We start from the raw sequence: 18,855 nt of genomic DNA on the forward strand, positions 1-18,855 counted from the left end.
AACTGGAAGGTAGAAGAAAATAAATTAAATCAGTTAACAAATCCGTGATAAGAATTTGTATGCGCTGCCAAAAAGGCACAGACTGTAATTTCGTTAGTATGCGCCTCTGTTGTCTGACAAAAAAATCATGACCCAGGAGGTATAAAATATTAAAAATTAAAAGAGATTTGCTATGAAACAACGTGATGGTCCAGCTGAATACCACAAGGAGGGTAAATTTTGTTTATAAATGTAGTTACCCACCAATTTATTTCTTTATGCTTTTTCATTACATGTAAAATCCCCCGCGCATTTAAAATATTTCTTGAAGTAGATTTTTAAATATATTTTTATTACGATCAATTGCTAGTTTTCAAATTCCAATTATTTAACAAGTTTAAAACGTGCCTAGCAAAGAACCTTGAAAACGAAACTATAGTATATTTATGCAGCCTCAAGATAAGGACTTTATTTGCCGATTCTGTTTTTTATAATTTAAACCCCTTTGAAATCACTTCCATCAAATGTTCATTTTCTGCATTTCTTGAAACCAATTCGATCACATTCAACTCAGTAAAACACCGAGGCACCTCCAGCAAAATTTGTCATTCAAAGTGCTCCACTTTCATTCTAATTGCCAGATAACGTCACGTCGAATCGCTTAAAGTAATGAGCATTTTATTGCTCTCGCCATCCAAATCAATGTGAAGCGCGCGCAGCACCGGCGCTCTGTCGATTGGAAATGTTCATTTAATAGCTAAATAAGAAGTGAAAATCAATGGCATGTAAATTCGCCGTCGCCGCCCGCCGCTGGCAATTGTGTTCATCTGAGTAAAAATGGTAGCGCTGGGTGCCACTTTTGCACCCAGCGCGAGGCCTCTCTAGCAGGCTCCTTGCTTGTGTGCTTTTTTCGCCGAAATGGAAATGCTAATCTTGCTTGCTGCTTTGTCGCGCGATGCCGTCGCCCGCCCGCTCACTCGCTCGCTCGCTCGGTGTTTGCTCTAATTGCACATTTCATTACAGCGAGTGAGCTTTATAGCCGGGCTCGTGATATAAGTGGTTGCTTATTTGAAGAGGAGACCCAGCCGAGCATACAACAATCCCAGACGATTCGACATGTAATCAGCGGCGGCTCTTGTCTCGCGTGATCTCGTTGCCGCGCGGCAGCACGGATTTTCCTCTCTTTCTTCTCTCTCGCTCTCTGTGTGTATGTGTGTGTGTGCATTTTAGTTGTTGAGCACACGAGAGCATTCGCGAATAAATGCGCCGTTACTGAATTTGCATTAACTTCGATCTCGCCGCTCCTTTCGGATGCTGCGCCCGCCGCCCGCTCGCCCGCCTTCAACGACGCCGTGCCGTATAAATAAATACAGCCGTGTATGTTTGCTCAAGCACACTGAATACAAAACGAGCACTAATACCCATCTTTTAGCTGCCGTTGCAGCGCGTTTGAAAACTTTTTCAACCACGGCATGACGAGATTTTTCCGTCCATTTGCTTCCTCTCGCTCCCGCGCCAGATTACTTCACCCGTTCATTCCGGACCGAGTGAAAGAAGATGCTCTGTGAGAGTCGTCTTTTGACAAATAATGCGATTTCGTCTCTTGGAAAATGTGCTTTCCCACAGAAGAGAGAAGAGCAGCGCAGGGAAGACAGTAGCGACAGCGACAAATTCAAAATTTGCATCATTTCCAGGGATAAAAATCTCGAATGAAATTTACTGAGTCAAAAATTGATATTTACAATGAAATTCTTGCGTCCTTTTGAGTAAATTGAATGCTAAATAATTCAAACTTCGCTTTTCCTAAAGACTTGATGAGTGGAACGATCAAAACAATCTTTGTTCTCGTCGTCTGGCCCGAAATAATCACTAATTATCACAGCACTTTCGAGAAATTGGTCTTTCATCGCCCTCGTATTTTATTTTTAACTCCTCTCAAGTCGTGCAAAAGTGGGAGGCGAAGGCGACAGTCTCGATCAAAGCTTTTTTCAATTAATTACTCTAAAAATGGCTCCCTCTTCACTTCTTTTAATTACTTTAACGCCCGGCGTTAAAAATGCAGATTTGGTGCCGAGAGGAAAACTTTTGGATCAAAATTAGCGGCGTTAATTTGGGTGAGAGGAAAGTTTCCCTGGGAAAAAAACAACTCGGTTCAATCTTGAACGTAGTTGAAATTCCCATTAAACGCCGTGCTAACGTGCTATAAATAATATCAATTACTGCGTCGATTAATTTCGCCAGAAAGAGTAGGGGTGTTTTCGTACTGGTTGGTGACAATTATTGTTCGCGGAATAAGAGACTTTGTCACGGCGAGGTCGATTCACTAATTTGAATTCTCGTGGCGGCAGCAGCAGCAGCGTTTCTTCGGCTGTCTGACTTTGACGAATTATCACTTCGGTGCCAGGTGCAGCTGATTCCGTGACGTCACCTTGGCTCATTCACTCGCGCGAGCGTGTTTTTTTGCGGTGGATCAGTCCCCAGAAGACGGTTGTTTATTTTTCTCGTGTGTGTGTGTTTGTGTATACATTTGGGTCACTCCCCCGCGCACACAACCCTTTTTAAAACCCCCAGAGTCGCCTAGGGGATGCTTTTCGTGGCTACATTTACATAATAAGGAGGACGGAAACGTCGTGTTTTATGGCGCTCGAATGTGATACACACGCATTTGAATATTGAGCAGACATGCCCGAAACAACAATTTACTACAACGTAATCTTAATAAAATCCACCTCGCAAATCGATGCAGTCCCCTTGAAATTGCGTTTTACTCCGACGAAAAATGAGAATAGGTCGGGGTGTTTGCTATCTAAACTTCAAATTTATTCACATTATTTGTTGTTTCGGGAGTCATTTATCAGCTTGATAAAAACATCAAATAGAATTTCAAATATTGAAAATTAGCATTTGATGCCATCACGATCTTTTTTTTCAATGAGGTTCTTCTTGAGAGGGAGGATTGATCCGAATTGGAGAAAGGTAGTTAGTTAGTTTAAGCACTTTTATTGTTCTTGAGTCAATATGTGCAGGAGCAACTCATAAAATATTTAAGGATGGTTAAAATATGTTCATAAATCAAAGCTTGAGGAGGCTACAAAAAAACGGCTAATTGATTTATTTTATTTTTTAGGTACATTTTAGACAGTGGTTAAAGAGATGGGTTGATTTTGACGCAGCGAAAATAATAAAAAATATTTCCAGAAGGGTTATTGTTTGGGCTTAATAATTTTTAAAGCTTTAAATAATTGAAGAAATAACTTCCAAAGGACAATACTTATCTGGAAGTTTTTAATTTATTCCAAAAATCAGTTAGTAAAAAGTCTCAAGAGAAACAGAATTTTAAGAACTCTTTCCTGGTAGTAAAATGGAGTTAGGCCACCTGTTTTTCAGCACAGAAAATTTGGATAAACTAGCTCAAATCATTGAAAACCACTAAAATAATTAATTTCACTGGGTAATTGTGCTCAAATTCAAAGACTTACAATTAGTTTGGTGAATATTTCCTTTATCCTTGTGAGATTATTCAAAAACTTTGAACAGGACTTGTATTAAGAGCGCAAAAATATGTCGCGTGAAGAAAAAGACAGAAACGTAGGCGAGATGATCCGAATGCTCACATTTCTTTCTGGATAACGAGACGCAATTTGCCTTGGCGATGGTGCGCCACGAAACGTGCAAAAGCCAGTCACAGAATCGCACAGAGAGCACGGCGCGGCGTCTTAATTAAACAAGTTGCGAGAAATTATTAGTAGCATGCGAGCGAGGAGCATATTATTTTTCTTTAATGGTGCACCCTAAGTAGGACATGAAACAAAACGAAATGTTTGCACAAACCCGGCGGTGGTGGTGGCGGTGGCAACGACGGGGCAAAAGAAACATAAACGGCGTGCAAAAGTTGCGCCCGGCTCGCGCATTAATATTTCAGAAATGAAGTTGGAAAAGTTATTTTGATAACTACACAAATCACATGGTGGAGGGCTCTCCATCATTATCTCATCGCTGCACACTCACACACACACATAGCCAGAGGCAAAGTATCGCATGCGCTCATGCCGGGCAAATTATTGTTATTATTATTTATACGCGGGGAAATGGGCAACGAAATACTTTAATGACTTTTTGTGTCACTCTCCAATGAAATATCGCCGCGAGCGAGTGTGGCATGCCACGGGCCCATACCTGCCCTCGCGCAGCACGGCTATTAAACTTAATACGCCGGTCTCAAAACAAATAAAAACTCGGCAGAGTTATTAGGATTACAAATGAAACAGATTCGTCGCTAGCCACTTGAGCTGGCGTGATTTAGGGCGTCGTAAATGATGGGCGAACGCAAAATTACGGCCATGCCATTCGGTGAATACCAAATTCGCCGCTCTCTGTCTCTCGGTCTCGAAATAAATGTTGGATGCAAAATTTAGTGGCCATAATTCACGAATATTCCCTCTTTCGCGCTCGCGCGCGGAGAGGCAAAAAGCGAGAGCGGAAACGGGACCCTCCATCACGACGCGCGGCGCGCAAGAAAACAGAAAGAGAAACAATTCATTTGCACGCGCAGCATCAAATCGCGCGGCGAGGGTCGAAAATCGCCCCAGCGAGCGGTGCTATTTTTATTCGCGGCCGAGCGGCGGGGAGGCGACAAGTTAGTTATCTCTCGACATGGCCACTAGATTATGGCTCTGCCGAGGGATGATCGCGCGTAATAAGTCGTGGGCCGCCGGGCCGGAGAGCGCGCTGGCGTAATGCCTGATCGTCCATTAAGGACCAACATGCTTTTGCCACTAGCCGGGGAAGCAATAGATCAAAAAACAAGGCAAAAATTATAAATAAAAAGCAGCCGGCCGGCGAGGAGACAACAAATAGATCGTAGGCCCGGCTCGGTAATAACACGACCCTTCCCTTGGCCGCTCCAGAGACAGAAGGAAAAATTTATTTTTCTCCTTGTTAGCAGCAGCTTCAACATTTATATATTTTATATTATTCCAGCGCGAGCCAGAGAGAAAAAAAGGCGGCACACCACTTCATATATAAAAATTTCGTCCTCGTGTGTGTGTGGACGCGTCGGGTTCTTTCCGCACTTATATTGAGCGCCGCGCACACATCAGCCCGCAACTTGGGCAACTTGGTCAGCGGGGCTTTTAACAGCAACGATATCCACTCAGCGTCTTAAGTTTTAGCCAACCAACAGCATATTTGCTTCCAGCGACGACTCGTGCGCTTTTTGTGGCCGGCCTTCTTGTAGTTTGTTTCAAGGAAAAATATTTCTGCAGAACATATAATAATAAAGTTGTAAATTTGGCGAATAAAAAAATGTAGATCTGTTTATTTGAGATGCTGCTTCTCAGTCTTAAAGCGCTTCTCGGACGATGCCTTTTTCTCTCTCGAAAAATAATCTCCGCAAGCGAACGCCCGTCGGTCCTTCTCTAAATAATATAATATAAAAATATTATTACTGCTCTCCGCTCGCTCGGGCATGCATGCATGTTTTTCCGCCGCTCTCTTTCGCAGGGTATTATCAAGCTCTGCCCATCTCTTTATTACATCTTGTGCCATTGCTTCCCATATTTTTATTATTTCGTGAATAAAAAGCAGTTTTAGCATGTAAAGCGTCTCAAGTTCGCATCAGACGGACGCCAGGCGCGACCTCCTTTTTCCTCACTCGAGTCGGCCCCGAATCTAATTAGGTTTGCATTTAATCAGCGCTGATTTATTTGCATGAAAGGGCGGATTTTGAGTGTGTATGTGTGTGTTTACCTCCGCCCGGGCGGCACACGTGAATATAATTAATTATTAATTCCTGTGATGTCGCGTCTCAGCCGAGGAGATAAAAGCATGCACTCGTGTTACGTGCGCGGCGGCGTCATCTTCAGCTAGCAGTTCAGCTAGCTGCCTTAATTAAGGTGTTTGCTCTCTGGCAGTTCAATCAGGGAATGCCAGTCTGGAATGTGACGCGAAATCTGACTACCGGCTTCATTTGCAGCTGTGTGCATCCATTAATGTGCGCCGCGGAAATTGTCTTGCTCCTGCCGCACGCTTTGGATGCTGCTGCTAACGCTAATTGAATCGCCTGTGTTCCCTTCGCCAGCTAAGTTCGCGATTTTAGTAATGCCTTTTGTCAATGATCACTAATAAGTTAATAAGGACGATGTTGTTTGGTAATTTCGGATTCAACTCCTTAACCACTGATTTACCAAATTATAAATCAAGCGCCTAACGCACCTCAGGAATTACTATTTTTTTCTGCAAGCAATGTTAAAGGCAAATCAGGAATCTACAGAGCAAATGAAGTGATTTCTTTTGCATTTGATGGCGTTTAAACATCCCTTTGCTGAACTACGCAGTCTCTGCCAAAATGTCTAATTTGGAATTTTGTACAGTAAAATAAATTAAAATAATTTGAGGCTCTCCTTCATCATATATTTGATTTTCGTGATAAAGGTGGCGTAAATTTTACTATATCAAACTGCTTAAAATAATGTTTATAATTATTGGACTGTAAATTTTTTTGTAATACAAGATGTGTCACAGGGAGGATGATGAGTGGCGACATTCACACGCTCTGTTTTTTTTTTTATTTGTGCTAAGCAATGAACGCAGTCAATCGTTTTCAATTGCCAGGAGATTCAGAATCCTTTTAGCGGTTTACTCTGTATTTCATAAATCTCTTTTTCAGCAAAATCCTGGCAATCTGAGAGAAGAACCAGCGGCCGTCCAGTAACAGAATAATTTTTCCTTAATTTCTAGTCAAAAAACCATTAATTCTATGTATCTGTTATTATCTAGTTCATTAAATATAAAATGACTACATTAGCTAGAAAAAGACATTAATAATACAATAATCATTTCTACCATTATAACTCAAGACCAAAAATGCGATTGACAAATTGGGCCAGGTCATCCGCAGAACCCTAATTGCAGGCTGGTGTGTTACCAGTCCCGCTACAAGTGCATGAACACTGTCCTAATTAATCACATCGGAAGACCCCAGTGTTGGTCGCAAGCAAAAATTCTGGGCCTACCGATAAACCCCCATATGGGCACCAAAATTGTGATCGGGTGCGGTGCTCTCCCGAGTCTAGCTCGAATTAATTCGGTCAGCCGCCTCGCAACGGATGCGATACAAGAGGCCCGTGGCACGGCAGGGCATAGGCTGAAATTCGCAATGGAGCAAACGCTGCAGGCGGCACAGCATCTATGCACAGAGAGCGAGATTAACACGCGCCCTGTCTCGCAAGCCAGGCATGCAGATGAAAAGGCCCGTGTGTGTGTGTGTGTGTGTGTTTACTCACAGTCGGAGCATTATCTCATCTAGCCGCGGATAAATTGTGGTATTTTCTCTGCAGGTATGTATGTGTGTGTGTTTGCCCGGCAGATAGTGTCGCGTCATAAAGGTGTCTATACGAGCGGCAGGCCGAGACTCCACTTGACATTTCTGCTTGATACGGCGCAGGCTTCTAATTGAGATGGGCAAGCGTGATAGTAGCTACCGGCCTGCCCCTTCACTTGCTCCGAGTAACGAACTTGAACTTTTTTGCTTGTCGTCTCTTTGACTATTTTGCCTGTGTCCTTGAGAATTTCGCACATTAATGCTCCACTCAAATACTTCACATTTTAAAAGCAATATTATCCTTGTCGGACAAATGTATAGAGCGGCCTATTGGTTAATGTTCAAACTGTCCTAAAAGCATTATTCTTAATTTCAATTTCAAAGCTTGATATTTTTCAAAAATAATGTTTTTTAAAGAGGAATGATACTGCAAAAGCTTGTTGCCAATGCATAAACTCATCCCTTAGGATTCAGTTAAAGCCTAAATTGACCTAAGAAGCACTGTAATTCTTTGAGAAAATTGGCTGGAAAGTTAGCGTGCTTTTCAAATGGTAATGGCTGTCTCCTTACTTGAAATCCGATTTAATTTCAAAACCAAGAGTTTCCCCAATAAGTGACATACGCCGTTGGACAGATCTCGACGAGAGGAATCGGAATATAACAAGAAAATATGTTCAAGCACTGTAAATTTTGGAGAAAATTGGCAAAATTTGAATTTTTACTGTAGGAAGGTCCTTTCTATTATTGCAAATTGTTGAACAAATTGTTTATGGCATCCAACAATTCAAATAATTTTCAATTGTTGCCCTGTATCATTCCACTTAAAATGGAAAAAATTTTGCTTTTTGATTGTAATTAATTAGAGGCATTTATAGCCTGTAAATTTAAATCTAAGGAAGCTGTATGTGTTTACCACTTTTCCATTTCAGTGAAGTGGGTATTAAAATAAAATCATAAATTAGTAGTATTAATTTAATCACAAAATAGTTAGATAAAAAAGTTAAGTAGCTGAAATTTTTGTCCTAATTATAAAATAATATTTACGTGTTTTTACATAACTAATATAACTAACTCATGGTTGTTATAAACTGGCACAAGGTAAGCGATCGTTTAATTGAGCGCACACCTGTGCTGCCAGAGAGAAGAAAAACCAAAGCGATTGGGGGGAATATAGCGGTGCAGAGAACAGTCGATAAAACAGTTTAAGGTTGGCGGCGTATTTTTTTGCAATAGCAGCAGATAGAGGCTTCTTGCAGCAGCAGCTAGCTCCACATAAAATAAATGTTGGTACAATTGTCATCCGGCCGCCGGTCCGTCCATCCCTTATTTCCAGCTAACGGAGCCACCCTCGCTTTCTATTTTTTTCTTCTTCTTTTCTCATCCGGGGATGTCGTCTTGTAACTTGTTCTTTTAGAAACCAATTAGTGTGCTCAGTGAGTACAATGAAAGGTCAGTCGTCCTTATCAACTTCCTAGGGCCGGCAAAAATAGAGAGCGAGCGAGACAAAAGCCGGCAACCGAAACAGAACGAGACGGGCGTGCGGAAAAATGCAGTTTATAGCACGTCGATACAAAATTTCGTGCTCTTTTGATCAGCGCCAAACAAGATGAAACGCCGACGTGATTGAAATAAGTGGAGCACGTTGAAAACGACGGTGCATGCACGAAAAATTAATTTCTCGACTTTTGCTTTTGGCTCGTTTTCGCCTGTTTGCCTCGGTGAAGACGAGGAGGTGGCTGCAGGGAGCAGGAATGCTTAAGTGAGGAGAGTCTGAATTTTTCTTGCCACTCAACAGCCGTCGGAAAATGAATGGCCCGCTTGTTAGCTTTCTGGAAGGGCTTACAACTCTACAGAATACTTCCAATCGGTTTTAGCGAGGCCAGCACTTTTACTTTCAACTCAAGACTCCTCGGGCAAGAAGCGTTTAAAGTAGGCTTGATTGAAGTAATTGGTATTCCGTCTGATTTTCCGCGCACCGGCGACGACTTGAGCACCGGCGAAATCGTGACTGGCTTCTGAACGGATCAAGAAAAAGTTTGTTCGCTGATTGACACGACAGACGAAATTGCGGTCAATCAATTACACGTGCACGGTGGAGCGAGCGGCTCCGGTTCCCTGCTTGGCGGAATTACGAAATTATTCTGAACATGGAGAGCAAAAAGATTTGGCATCGCGCCACCCGAGTGACTGTTTGCTTGCACTGTAGCTGCTAAATTCTCTCCTTAAAATGTATCTCTTAAACCTTCATCTCGTGTAGTGTACACAGAGCGCGCGCGGCAACCGAGTTTTGAGTCGTCTTTACCGTCTGAGAGAGGCAGTCAGCCAGCGAGCCACCCTCGGTACCATGCTGGCTGTGTTGTATTTATCATTGTGCATTCTGCGCTGCTAAAACTTGCTCCCGGCGTGCTACGTGATAGCATATAAAATAATAGCGGGTACACCTCAAGCCCGCGATGCTGGAATTGCCGCTGCCGCCGCCGCCGCCACCCGCCACAGCCGCTGATGCTCTTTGCATTAAGCGTGCACGCCTGCTGAATTTCACATTTTCAATTACAATTACACGCGCGCGCCGGCCGAAAAGTTACTTGTTCTCCCTCTCCCTCTCTCGCTCTGTCTCGGTGTCCGCAAATATACTACACGCGAGTGCTGCTTGCTGACTGTAATCAGTGGCGTGACTTTGTTGAGTGCGATTTCGGGGAAATTCGGCACTGCGATTGCATTGCATGAGTGCCGACAGAGATTTAATTTTCTTTGATGTTACCATGAGTGGCAATCATTTCTCCGTTGGTTCTTGATGAATTGTTTGGCCTAAACGTTAATAGAAAAAAATCAACAAAATAATCTTTGTAATTAAAATTGAAAGAGGAAAATGATGACGAGGTAGATTTTTCCTGATTTTTTATTTAACTTAATATCGACTTTTGCATGCAAACAGCGATGCATACAGGGTTACATTTTTTCACCATTGGTTTTTAACGTTTTTTACCACTCAATTTTTACCAATTTCTTGCGCAAGAATTGCAAGAAATGAATTTATTCCATTTTAATTCCCTGAAAATCTAAAATTTTGGTCGGAGCTCTTAAAATTTCCTCCACTGTGCAGATATTTTCTTTTAAATTGCCGTTTTGCTGCCTCAATTTCTCCAAAAGTTTATCTCTGACAATTTTTCAAGTCGAGATTATAGGCTAATAATTAGAAAAATAAACATTGCTTGCAAGAAACTGGTAAAAATTGAAAAAAAAAAACGTTTTTACCACTGCACTGCATTTTTCACTGGATTTTTGCAACCCTGGATGCATAGCAGTCGTATAAATAATTGATATTTACACTGATTGTGAGTCAAAACCTTTTAAAAAAAGCTATTTTTGCTTTTTCGGTGGTCCAAAAACAGCATTAGGGACACAGTAAATAACGATTTTTGGTTTTGCAATTCCTTCCTTGAAAATAAATTGTTCCAATCGGTAAAAATAAAATTGTGTTAAATATTTGATACGAAGAATTCCAAGGGAAGCAAGATTTTGCGCCACTGCTCTGGAAATACGTGAACGTCTTAATGAGCCTCTCGAAAATCACGTATGCAGATGAGTTCGCGGAGAACACGGCTGTTTAGCAGAGACATAAATAAAAGAAGAGGCACAAACCACGCAGCCGAGGAATTAAAGCCGAGCGCATTTTGTTGCTCAAAACTTTATCGTGCTTTAGTCTCAGCAGCAGTAGCAGTAGCAGCGGCGGCGGCAACTCTTTTGAGTAATATAATAGCCAGGGCGCATGCAAATTAGATTTAAACTGTATGCGAGGAACTGGTGGATTACATTAAGCGCGAGAATCACACCATTATCGTCGACAAACACGAGTGCACGCTCCGAATTCGCCTGAATTCCGATTCGCCTCGGCTGCGAACGATCGCCACTGCTGCCGGATTCCTGATGGGCCGTACATATGTACAATCGAGCAGACTCGCGCGAAACTATGCAAAATTCCGCCTTTCCGAAAACTCATCTGCATAAAACTGAAACTTTCCGCCAGCGCTATATGAAATAAGGCAGGCCCGGGAAATGGGAAATGGTGTCCTTCGTTAACATTCCGAGAAGTTGACAAATTCTGCCCGCGCAAGATAAGGAAAGACAGCAGACTTTCCTCATTGGTACAAAGGAAATTTCAAATTAATTCGTTTATCCACCCACCCTATCTGGGCGATTTTTCAAAGGCGTGACAAATATGCAAATTTCGGCCGGCCGCGTTAGTATTCAAAACTCATTTTTCCCGGGTCGAATTGCTTGCTTCATAATTTACGGCCAACAGAGCGACCGAGAGAGAGTTTCATAAATTTCCAAATAAGTCCGATATTTGTGCAGTGCCGCGAGGGCATATTGCTCCAGGCCATAAATTAGGAGGCGGCTAGCCGCGTGACAAACGCCGCCGCGCGCGCGCTATCTTGGCCGGCGTTTATTTCAGCACCATTCAATAAGTTATTCCAATCACCGCCGCCCGCAATTGACCGCACGAGCGTGATACAACGCACGCACCGAAACGTACTTTTACAGCCGAAAATCGATCAGCAATGTTTTTATTGCACGCGAGAGGCGGCGGAGCGCGAAGGAATCAGTGTGAGAACAAGTCATGCACAAAATTTGTATGTGTTGGGTGTTGCTGCATAATGATGTGTGTGCGCGCTTACACCAGTTTTGATCGTGCCGCGGGTGAGAACAGTCCAATCGAGGTGGGTGGGTGGGTGGATGGGTGGGTGGGTGCAAATTACATTTTAAAAATCCAATCAAAAGGCGCACGAGAGCGAAAAAGCGGCGGCCGCAAATTGCTTTGAGAGCGGCCTGCGCCGCTATGACACAAACAAAATGTATGCTGGCCCAGACCCAGTGGCGGATCGGGTTTTCAATTTTCCGAATTTTCCTCAAATACCTGAAAGACCGAATTCTATTTTCATTGAATGAAATTTTGGTAAACTGAAAAAATAAACATAGGATGTTTGCTCTATGATTTAAGTGATTTAAAAGTTGCAGAGACTAAAATCGCATTTTTGTGATTTCATTCGACCCACCAATCGATCTGTTTAAAATTTGATTTAATTAAAAGGTCAATAAACCAAAGTTCACCTTAATTAAATAAAAATTATGCTCCTTAAATTTAAAATAATTTAGAACAATTTATCTAGGCTACGTAAGTTGCAAAAAAACGACCAATGAATTTGATTCACATTCTAATCCAGTACAGTAAAAACTATGGAACATTCTAAGTCTGTAAATTAAACTGCAAGGAATAGTTTTAAATAAATTGAAGCACATTACTCCTGTTACTTTATTATTTTATGCAGCTTCCAGCATTTTCAATCAGGAAAAAACCTGCTGCGCAAATATTATCATCTGGAAATAAGAACGCTTATAACATTCTCTCATGTGAATCATCCTCTTCAGAATCCGCCACTGGTGGTCATTACTATTATTCGTTATCAGGCCGTTCATCTGAGTGAATACGCTGGCTCTAACTAAATAAAAATTCATTACACGTAGTTGCACGTTGTAAAATAAAATGGAGTGGGCACCGCCATTACGGCAGAGTGAATTTAAAAAATATTAACAATAATAAACAAACAGCGCGCGCGCTAACTCGCTCTCTCTCTCTCACTGAAACAGTCGCAGCACCAGCACACACACACACACAAGGCAAAAGAGAAAACAAACATTGCTAACTCGGCGGCTCATCGGCCATTTCGCCGGTTTGAAACAATGAGAGATGCGCGCGGCAGATAGAGTGCGGGTGCTGCTGCCGCGCGCGCTATCGTCCAACAACTCAGCAACAAAAAGATATTTCACACATGCAGCAGCAGCAGCAGCAGCTAACTCCGTGTTTTATATGCACACATTCGCCCGCCGGCAGCTAACTGGGTAATAATCAAGATAATTGCTCCGACTGCGCGCGCGGGCAACCCGTCCGACGCCCTATGTTCGCCAGTTGAGAGCTGCCGCGCTGTTTTAATCGCATGTTGAGTTGACAAACGATTATTGTTTTTGTGTTATGCATATTCAAACGGTCTCGCAGAATGCCATGTGCTCGCTCCCCGCGACCAGCACAGCCGCAAGCACACGCAACGACAAGAGAAAACCAACCCAACCGGCCGGCTCACTTGCTCCCCCTTTCCTTTTTTTTCTATTCAGGTGGCTTTTTTATCGCGGGCTAATAGGAAAAAGAGTGTGTACGCAAACGAAAAAATGACTCCATTTCTGAAAATTGTGTACATTCCGACTGTTTCCTGGAATAACTATTTTAGTTAGTATTACAAATTGTATTTGTATTGTCTGTTATAAAATTGAGATTTATGGACACTTTCAGCCGATAAAGAGTTTTCTTGTGCTGGTATATACATAATTATTGTAGTGTCTTAATGTAAAGAAGAACAAGATACTTAAAAATCACGACCTCCGCATGAAAATAGTAGCATAAAAGAGGTAAAAAAAAATGAAAAAGTGCCCAATCACATTGAGTGAGGGCTGTTTTATTGTAAAAATGGACCACTCATAAAAACAAGCCGCCAACAAGAACAAATATTTCTCAGTATTACACTTTTTAAATCATCTTTGCCATATATGCACATATATATTTTTCATATTTTTATAGAACGTCTGTTCTCTGCCACGCTGTTTTATCAATAAGCATAATTAACAGATATCCGTTTGAATATAAAATTGGAATTTTGATCCTGCAGGACAACAAACAAAATTCACTCTAGTCTCGTTTGGCCGGCAGTCAGTCCGTAGAGACCGCCCAATTTTGCTGCAATGTGAAATTTAAATTTAAAAGCCAGTGACGCATAATTAATTATTAGCCAAAGAACACGGACGCAGACCGTGTGTGTGTATGTTGTTGTAAATGTTTCTGTGGTCAGTCTTTTAAAAGGCCCATAAATATTAATCCCAATCATGCGGAGGGCTAATAAATTAACTCACGCCTGCCACGCTCGCGAGTTGTTGTTATTATTTATTTTTAATTCTCTCTCACTCTCTCTCACTCACCCGCTGTTCATTCCGGGCGCCTCCTCATTAGCCAACCGAGCTATCTAATTTAATGCAGCTCGATTTTTAATGTCACCGTGTCAGAATAACAACAACGCGCGCTAAATTGGTTCACTTAATATTTCACATCACTCACCACTGGAGCCGCTTTTCCATGCGCGTTCAACGCGCCGCCATCTCTCGCCTTTTCCCGGAAACTACTACTCGAGCTTATATTATGTGACATTATTTCACAGTCAGAATGAAAAGGAAAAGTTGTCAGACTTTGAAATGCTTGAAACGTGGCTGCTAAATTATAAATATGAAAAGCTAGAGTTTAAATTTTAAACAAAGTGTGATCGAGGATATCATACGGCGCACGACCTCAAAAATAAATAATTATAAAACATTTATTTGCAAAGTAACCACCGGATTTTTAAGTTGAAGGAAATCAGAGATAGGCATTGCGCTGCGCTTTGCGGTCGGGCCGGTTGCCTAACTTGCACGTGTCGATCCACTCTCGGCACCGCGAGACCGCATTTTGGTTAATCTTTCCCTCAAGGTTTACTGCTTGTCCTTTAAAAAACAGCTTTTTGCACTTATTGTGCCGCTCATTACTTTTTTGTTGCGGATTTATTCGGCACTTAAACCGCGACCATTACCAACGGATTTATCACTCACTCACCATCTCGATTGTGCTTTCTAATTATTATTCAGCGAAAATAGTGCAGACCTCACCACAGAAACGGATCGGCCAAGACGTGGGTGCTGCTGAGGGCAATTAAAAAAATTAATGAATACATACTCTCCCGTCGGTAATAACAAACAGCTGCAGATTTGCATAATGATATTCATGGCTCTCGGCGGTCTGTGGTGTACGCGAAGAGAGAGCGAGAGAGAGAGAGAGACCTACTAGGCTAATTTAAATTACTGCTGCGATGAGAGGCCAAATTCATAGTATTATAAAATGCAAAATAACTATAAATTTCAGAATGATGAATAATAACGGGCTTTGCAAGCAGCACCTCTGACCCTTTCACCCGTTATTTACTGCTATCTATATATGCCTGCTAAATAAATACATATATAAAATACTGCATCCAGCCATTCCAGTCCTTGGTTAACTGTATAATAAATTTCCAGCACTATATCGTAGCGGCGGTTTCTACATTTTGAGAAAGGTTTATATCATTTGATACGTCATTTAATTTTATTCCGTCAAGTCGTGAGAGTTAATGTCAACAGAAACGCAACTTTGATCACTAACGCGATAGTATATATGCAAGTTCCATGAGAATTTTCATGTATCACTTCCTCGCACTAATGCATTTTCCGTTTAGTTAGAAGCTTGTACCGATATTCATTTTTTAAAATTAATTTCCATGAATTTATCAGCTTCAAGATCATAGAAAAAAACTGTCTTAGAAACTATCCTCTGATGGTTAATAGAAACAAGAGCCAACACACATTGTGGTGAAACATTTCTCAAGCTAGAAAAAATAGGACGCTTCTCCCACGAAACATGCAATCAACCACCACGCTCAGCTCATGACATGGTTGTTTGGAAAATAAAGTCAAGCGCGTGAAGAAGCGAATGGCGAGGCTCAAAATAGAATAATAATTAGCACGAAGGATCGCACGAGAAATTCCGCCGCGCAAGGCGAGGAAAAGTGGTGAATTTTATGCATGAAGTTTGACTATTCGGAAAAATTTTAATGAGATGACTTGTCCAAACAGAAAAAAAAGGAAAAGATAAAAGCGGTGATCAACGCCTGTTAGGGCTGCTGACTTGTGGCACCGTACCGGGCAGTGCTCTGGTGGGTGGCTGACCTACCTGCCATCACCTCGGCTCATTTCCCACACGTTCCGCTAAATAATTATCTGCTCCGTCCTTTCCCAGGGCTTGGAAGAAAGAATACGTGAGAGGAAGCCAGCAAGTAATCACGAAGCTATTTTACCGCGATGATTTATGAAAGAAAGAAAGAAAAAAGCTGAGGCTGACATTCATCTGTCCCGCGACAGGAAAGATGGTTAGAAAAACAGTGCTTAATTTCAGCAGGATGCAGTTTATTTTAATACGTTTACGTCTAAAAATTATATTCTCAAATTTAAACCAGTTTAACAACTTTTTGTTGTGCTGCATTCATTGCACAACGTTCTTTCAATATATCCTCGAAGTAGAATGCCAGCTGCTCTCTAGGTTATGACTTATGACAAGAAAGAACTGATGTTGCAATAATCGCAGATTTACTAACTTTGTCGAACACGAAGTTTCCGCATTTTTGTGTCGGTGGCGGAGAAAAGAAAAGTCACAAATGGATGGGCACCATTATGTAACAAGCCGAGTTTAACCAGGAACAGTCAAGTGGTAAAAACTTGACGTTCAGATTGGTCGGATTCAGCGTGGCGGCGAAGATAAATGTTGTCCAATTTATTTACACGAGAGGCCATCGCGCAGAAAGTGCGCGATGGAAAAAGTAGCTATGGTGAGAAAGCTCGCACTAACTAAAGTGTGCGGCTGGAAAATCAACGTGGATAAAAGAGAAATAAAACACGCGGCCACCAAAAGGGCGGGCGGGGGCAGGTGAAATATATGATTTTATGGCTGAGTGAAATATGACCATCACCAAATTTGTAACTATTTTTTTATCGTTTCAACTCTGACAAATTGACAGTTCACGTGCCGGAATGTTTTATTTATTCCGCCGTTTCGGCGTAAATACCGAATTTTATTCGACGAGTGTGCCGCTGACTTCAAAGGCTGGCAATAAAAAATGTGCCTGCCGGATAATCAATTATTGTTTTGGGTGTGTGTACCGCGTGGGGTATTGATCATCGCACACCACACACGTCTAATGCGCTGTGACGATGTAAAGAATTGCATGTTGGCCAGGCGATAACTTGTAAATAAATCAAGCCACTTTTTATTTATTGGTAGCCACGAGTGTTTATCTCGTAATTTTTCATTGCCGAATCTCGACGCCGGCGACTCGAAAAACGGCCCCTGCCCTGCTCGGCCTCGTCTATTTCGCGGCCGTAAAATCACGGTTCAAAGTATGGATTTCGCGGAATGGTTGCGATAAAAAAAAATCGTGAATTTGGTGAGTTATGGCAACTCAGACGCAATTGGGGGAGATACGGACACGTTTACGACTTTATTGATTGTTATTGTTTATTTATCTGGAAAACTTAATGGCGCTTAACATGAAACATGAAGTTTTTGCATTTTGCTGTTGAGCTCAAACTCGAGCATGGGCAAGCCGCTAAGTGAATTAGCATTGTTTTGTATTGAGTCCAGAACACTAAAAACAACACATAATTCACGAGGCCTGTCGCACTGCTGAATATCAGGAATATCAGGGCCATGAGCCTATCGGCATGCTGAACTTTGACAAATTTTCGCTTTTGACTCAATTTTTGTAATCGCGACATACGCATGGTTGTAAATCAGCTAGAACCAAAAAATATCTTTTATTCAGAACGTCAGCGTAAATTTATTTTCCATAAATTCTGAAGGAGAGGCAAGAGTGATTTAAAAAATGCTCATATTTCTTATAAAAATAAAACCAAGTTCATCAGAAGTGGCCACGTGAAAATCCAATTGTTTGGTATTAATAAATCAGATAATTTTGGTCTACAAATGAGGTTACTGTTAGCCTGAAAGTTGCCTTGAAAAATACCAGAATCAGGGTAAGCCAATTTTACAGCCTAAATTATAAGGAAACAACAGAAACTATTGCTAAATTTATGCAAAGAGTTAACTGATAAAACATTTTCAATACATTTCCTTCGAATGTGCAAATAAAAACACTCAAGTGCATAAAAATAGCAATATTTTTACTCAAAATGTGAACCATACATTTCTACAAAACTGTCACCATTAAGAAAAACCGAAGAACAAGGCGTTCATTTTCATTTCTGCAAAAACCACGAAGAAGAAAACCTTGAATGCACAAAGTCGACGCGGAGCTAGGTTGTTGTAATTTTAAAATATCTCGCATAGCTCTGCCAACCGCCACTTGAGTATGCACAAAACCAAACCGACGTCAGCCAACAAAGCAGCGCGTTGAGCTCAAATGACTCAGAAAACGATGTAGCTGCAAGAAGTGCGGCTCACATACAGAGACAAACTGCATGCATTTCAACAAACTAAAGCATAAATAATTTATATAGAGCGTATGAATTTGCACCGGGAGAGCAGGCGAGCGAGCGAGCGAGCGAGGATGAATTAATCGCAAGACACGATTTGCACCACCGTCGCAATTGTGACACAAACAGGCGCGGATTGTAATTTATTTATCCGTCGGCGGTGGCGGCGGCGGCGTGTTTATTGCAACTCCTATGTACGTGCATTTGCAATCAGCGTGTGTAATCCAATTCACTAATTGCAGCGCGAATTAATTACAGAGCAAGCCAAACTGCACACAAAACACTCGCGCGCGCGCGAGACCGAGAGAGTGTAAATGCGCACTCGGGTAAAAAGTGTTGTGCTTTGTGCGGTGCAAATTGAGGCTATGGTGCAGGTTTTCAGCGCAGCTAGACACTCTGTG

The 18,855-nt window shown here is 41.8% G+C and overlaps 1 protein-coding gene across 2 annotated transcripts in view; it reads right to left on the reverse strand.

Moving 5' to 3' along the window:
* Positions 1–18,855, reverse strand: part of Camta (Calmodulin-binding transcription activator) — a 195,506-nt gene that overhangs the window by 171,536 nt on the left and 5,115 nt on the right. The gene's annotated exons all lie outside the window — the stretch shown is intronic.

Source organism: Cloeon dipterum, chromosome 1 (assembly GCF_949628265.1).
Source record: "Cloeon dipterum chromosome 1, ieCloDipt1.1, whole genome shotgun sequence".
Classification (NCBI taxonomy): domain Eukaryota; kingdom Metazoa; phylum Arthropoda; class Insecta; order Ephemeroptera; family Baetidae; genus Cloeon; species Cloeon dipterum.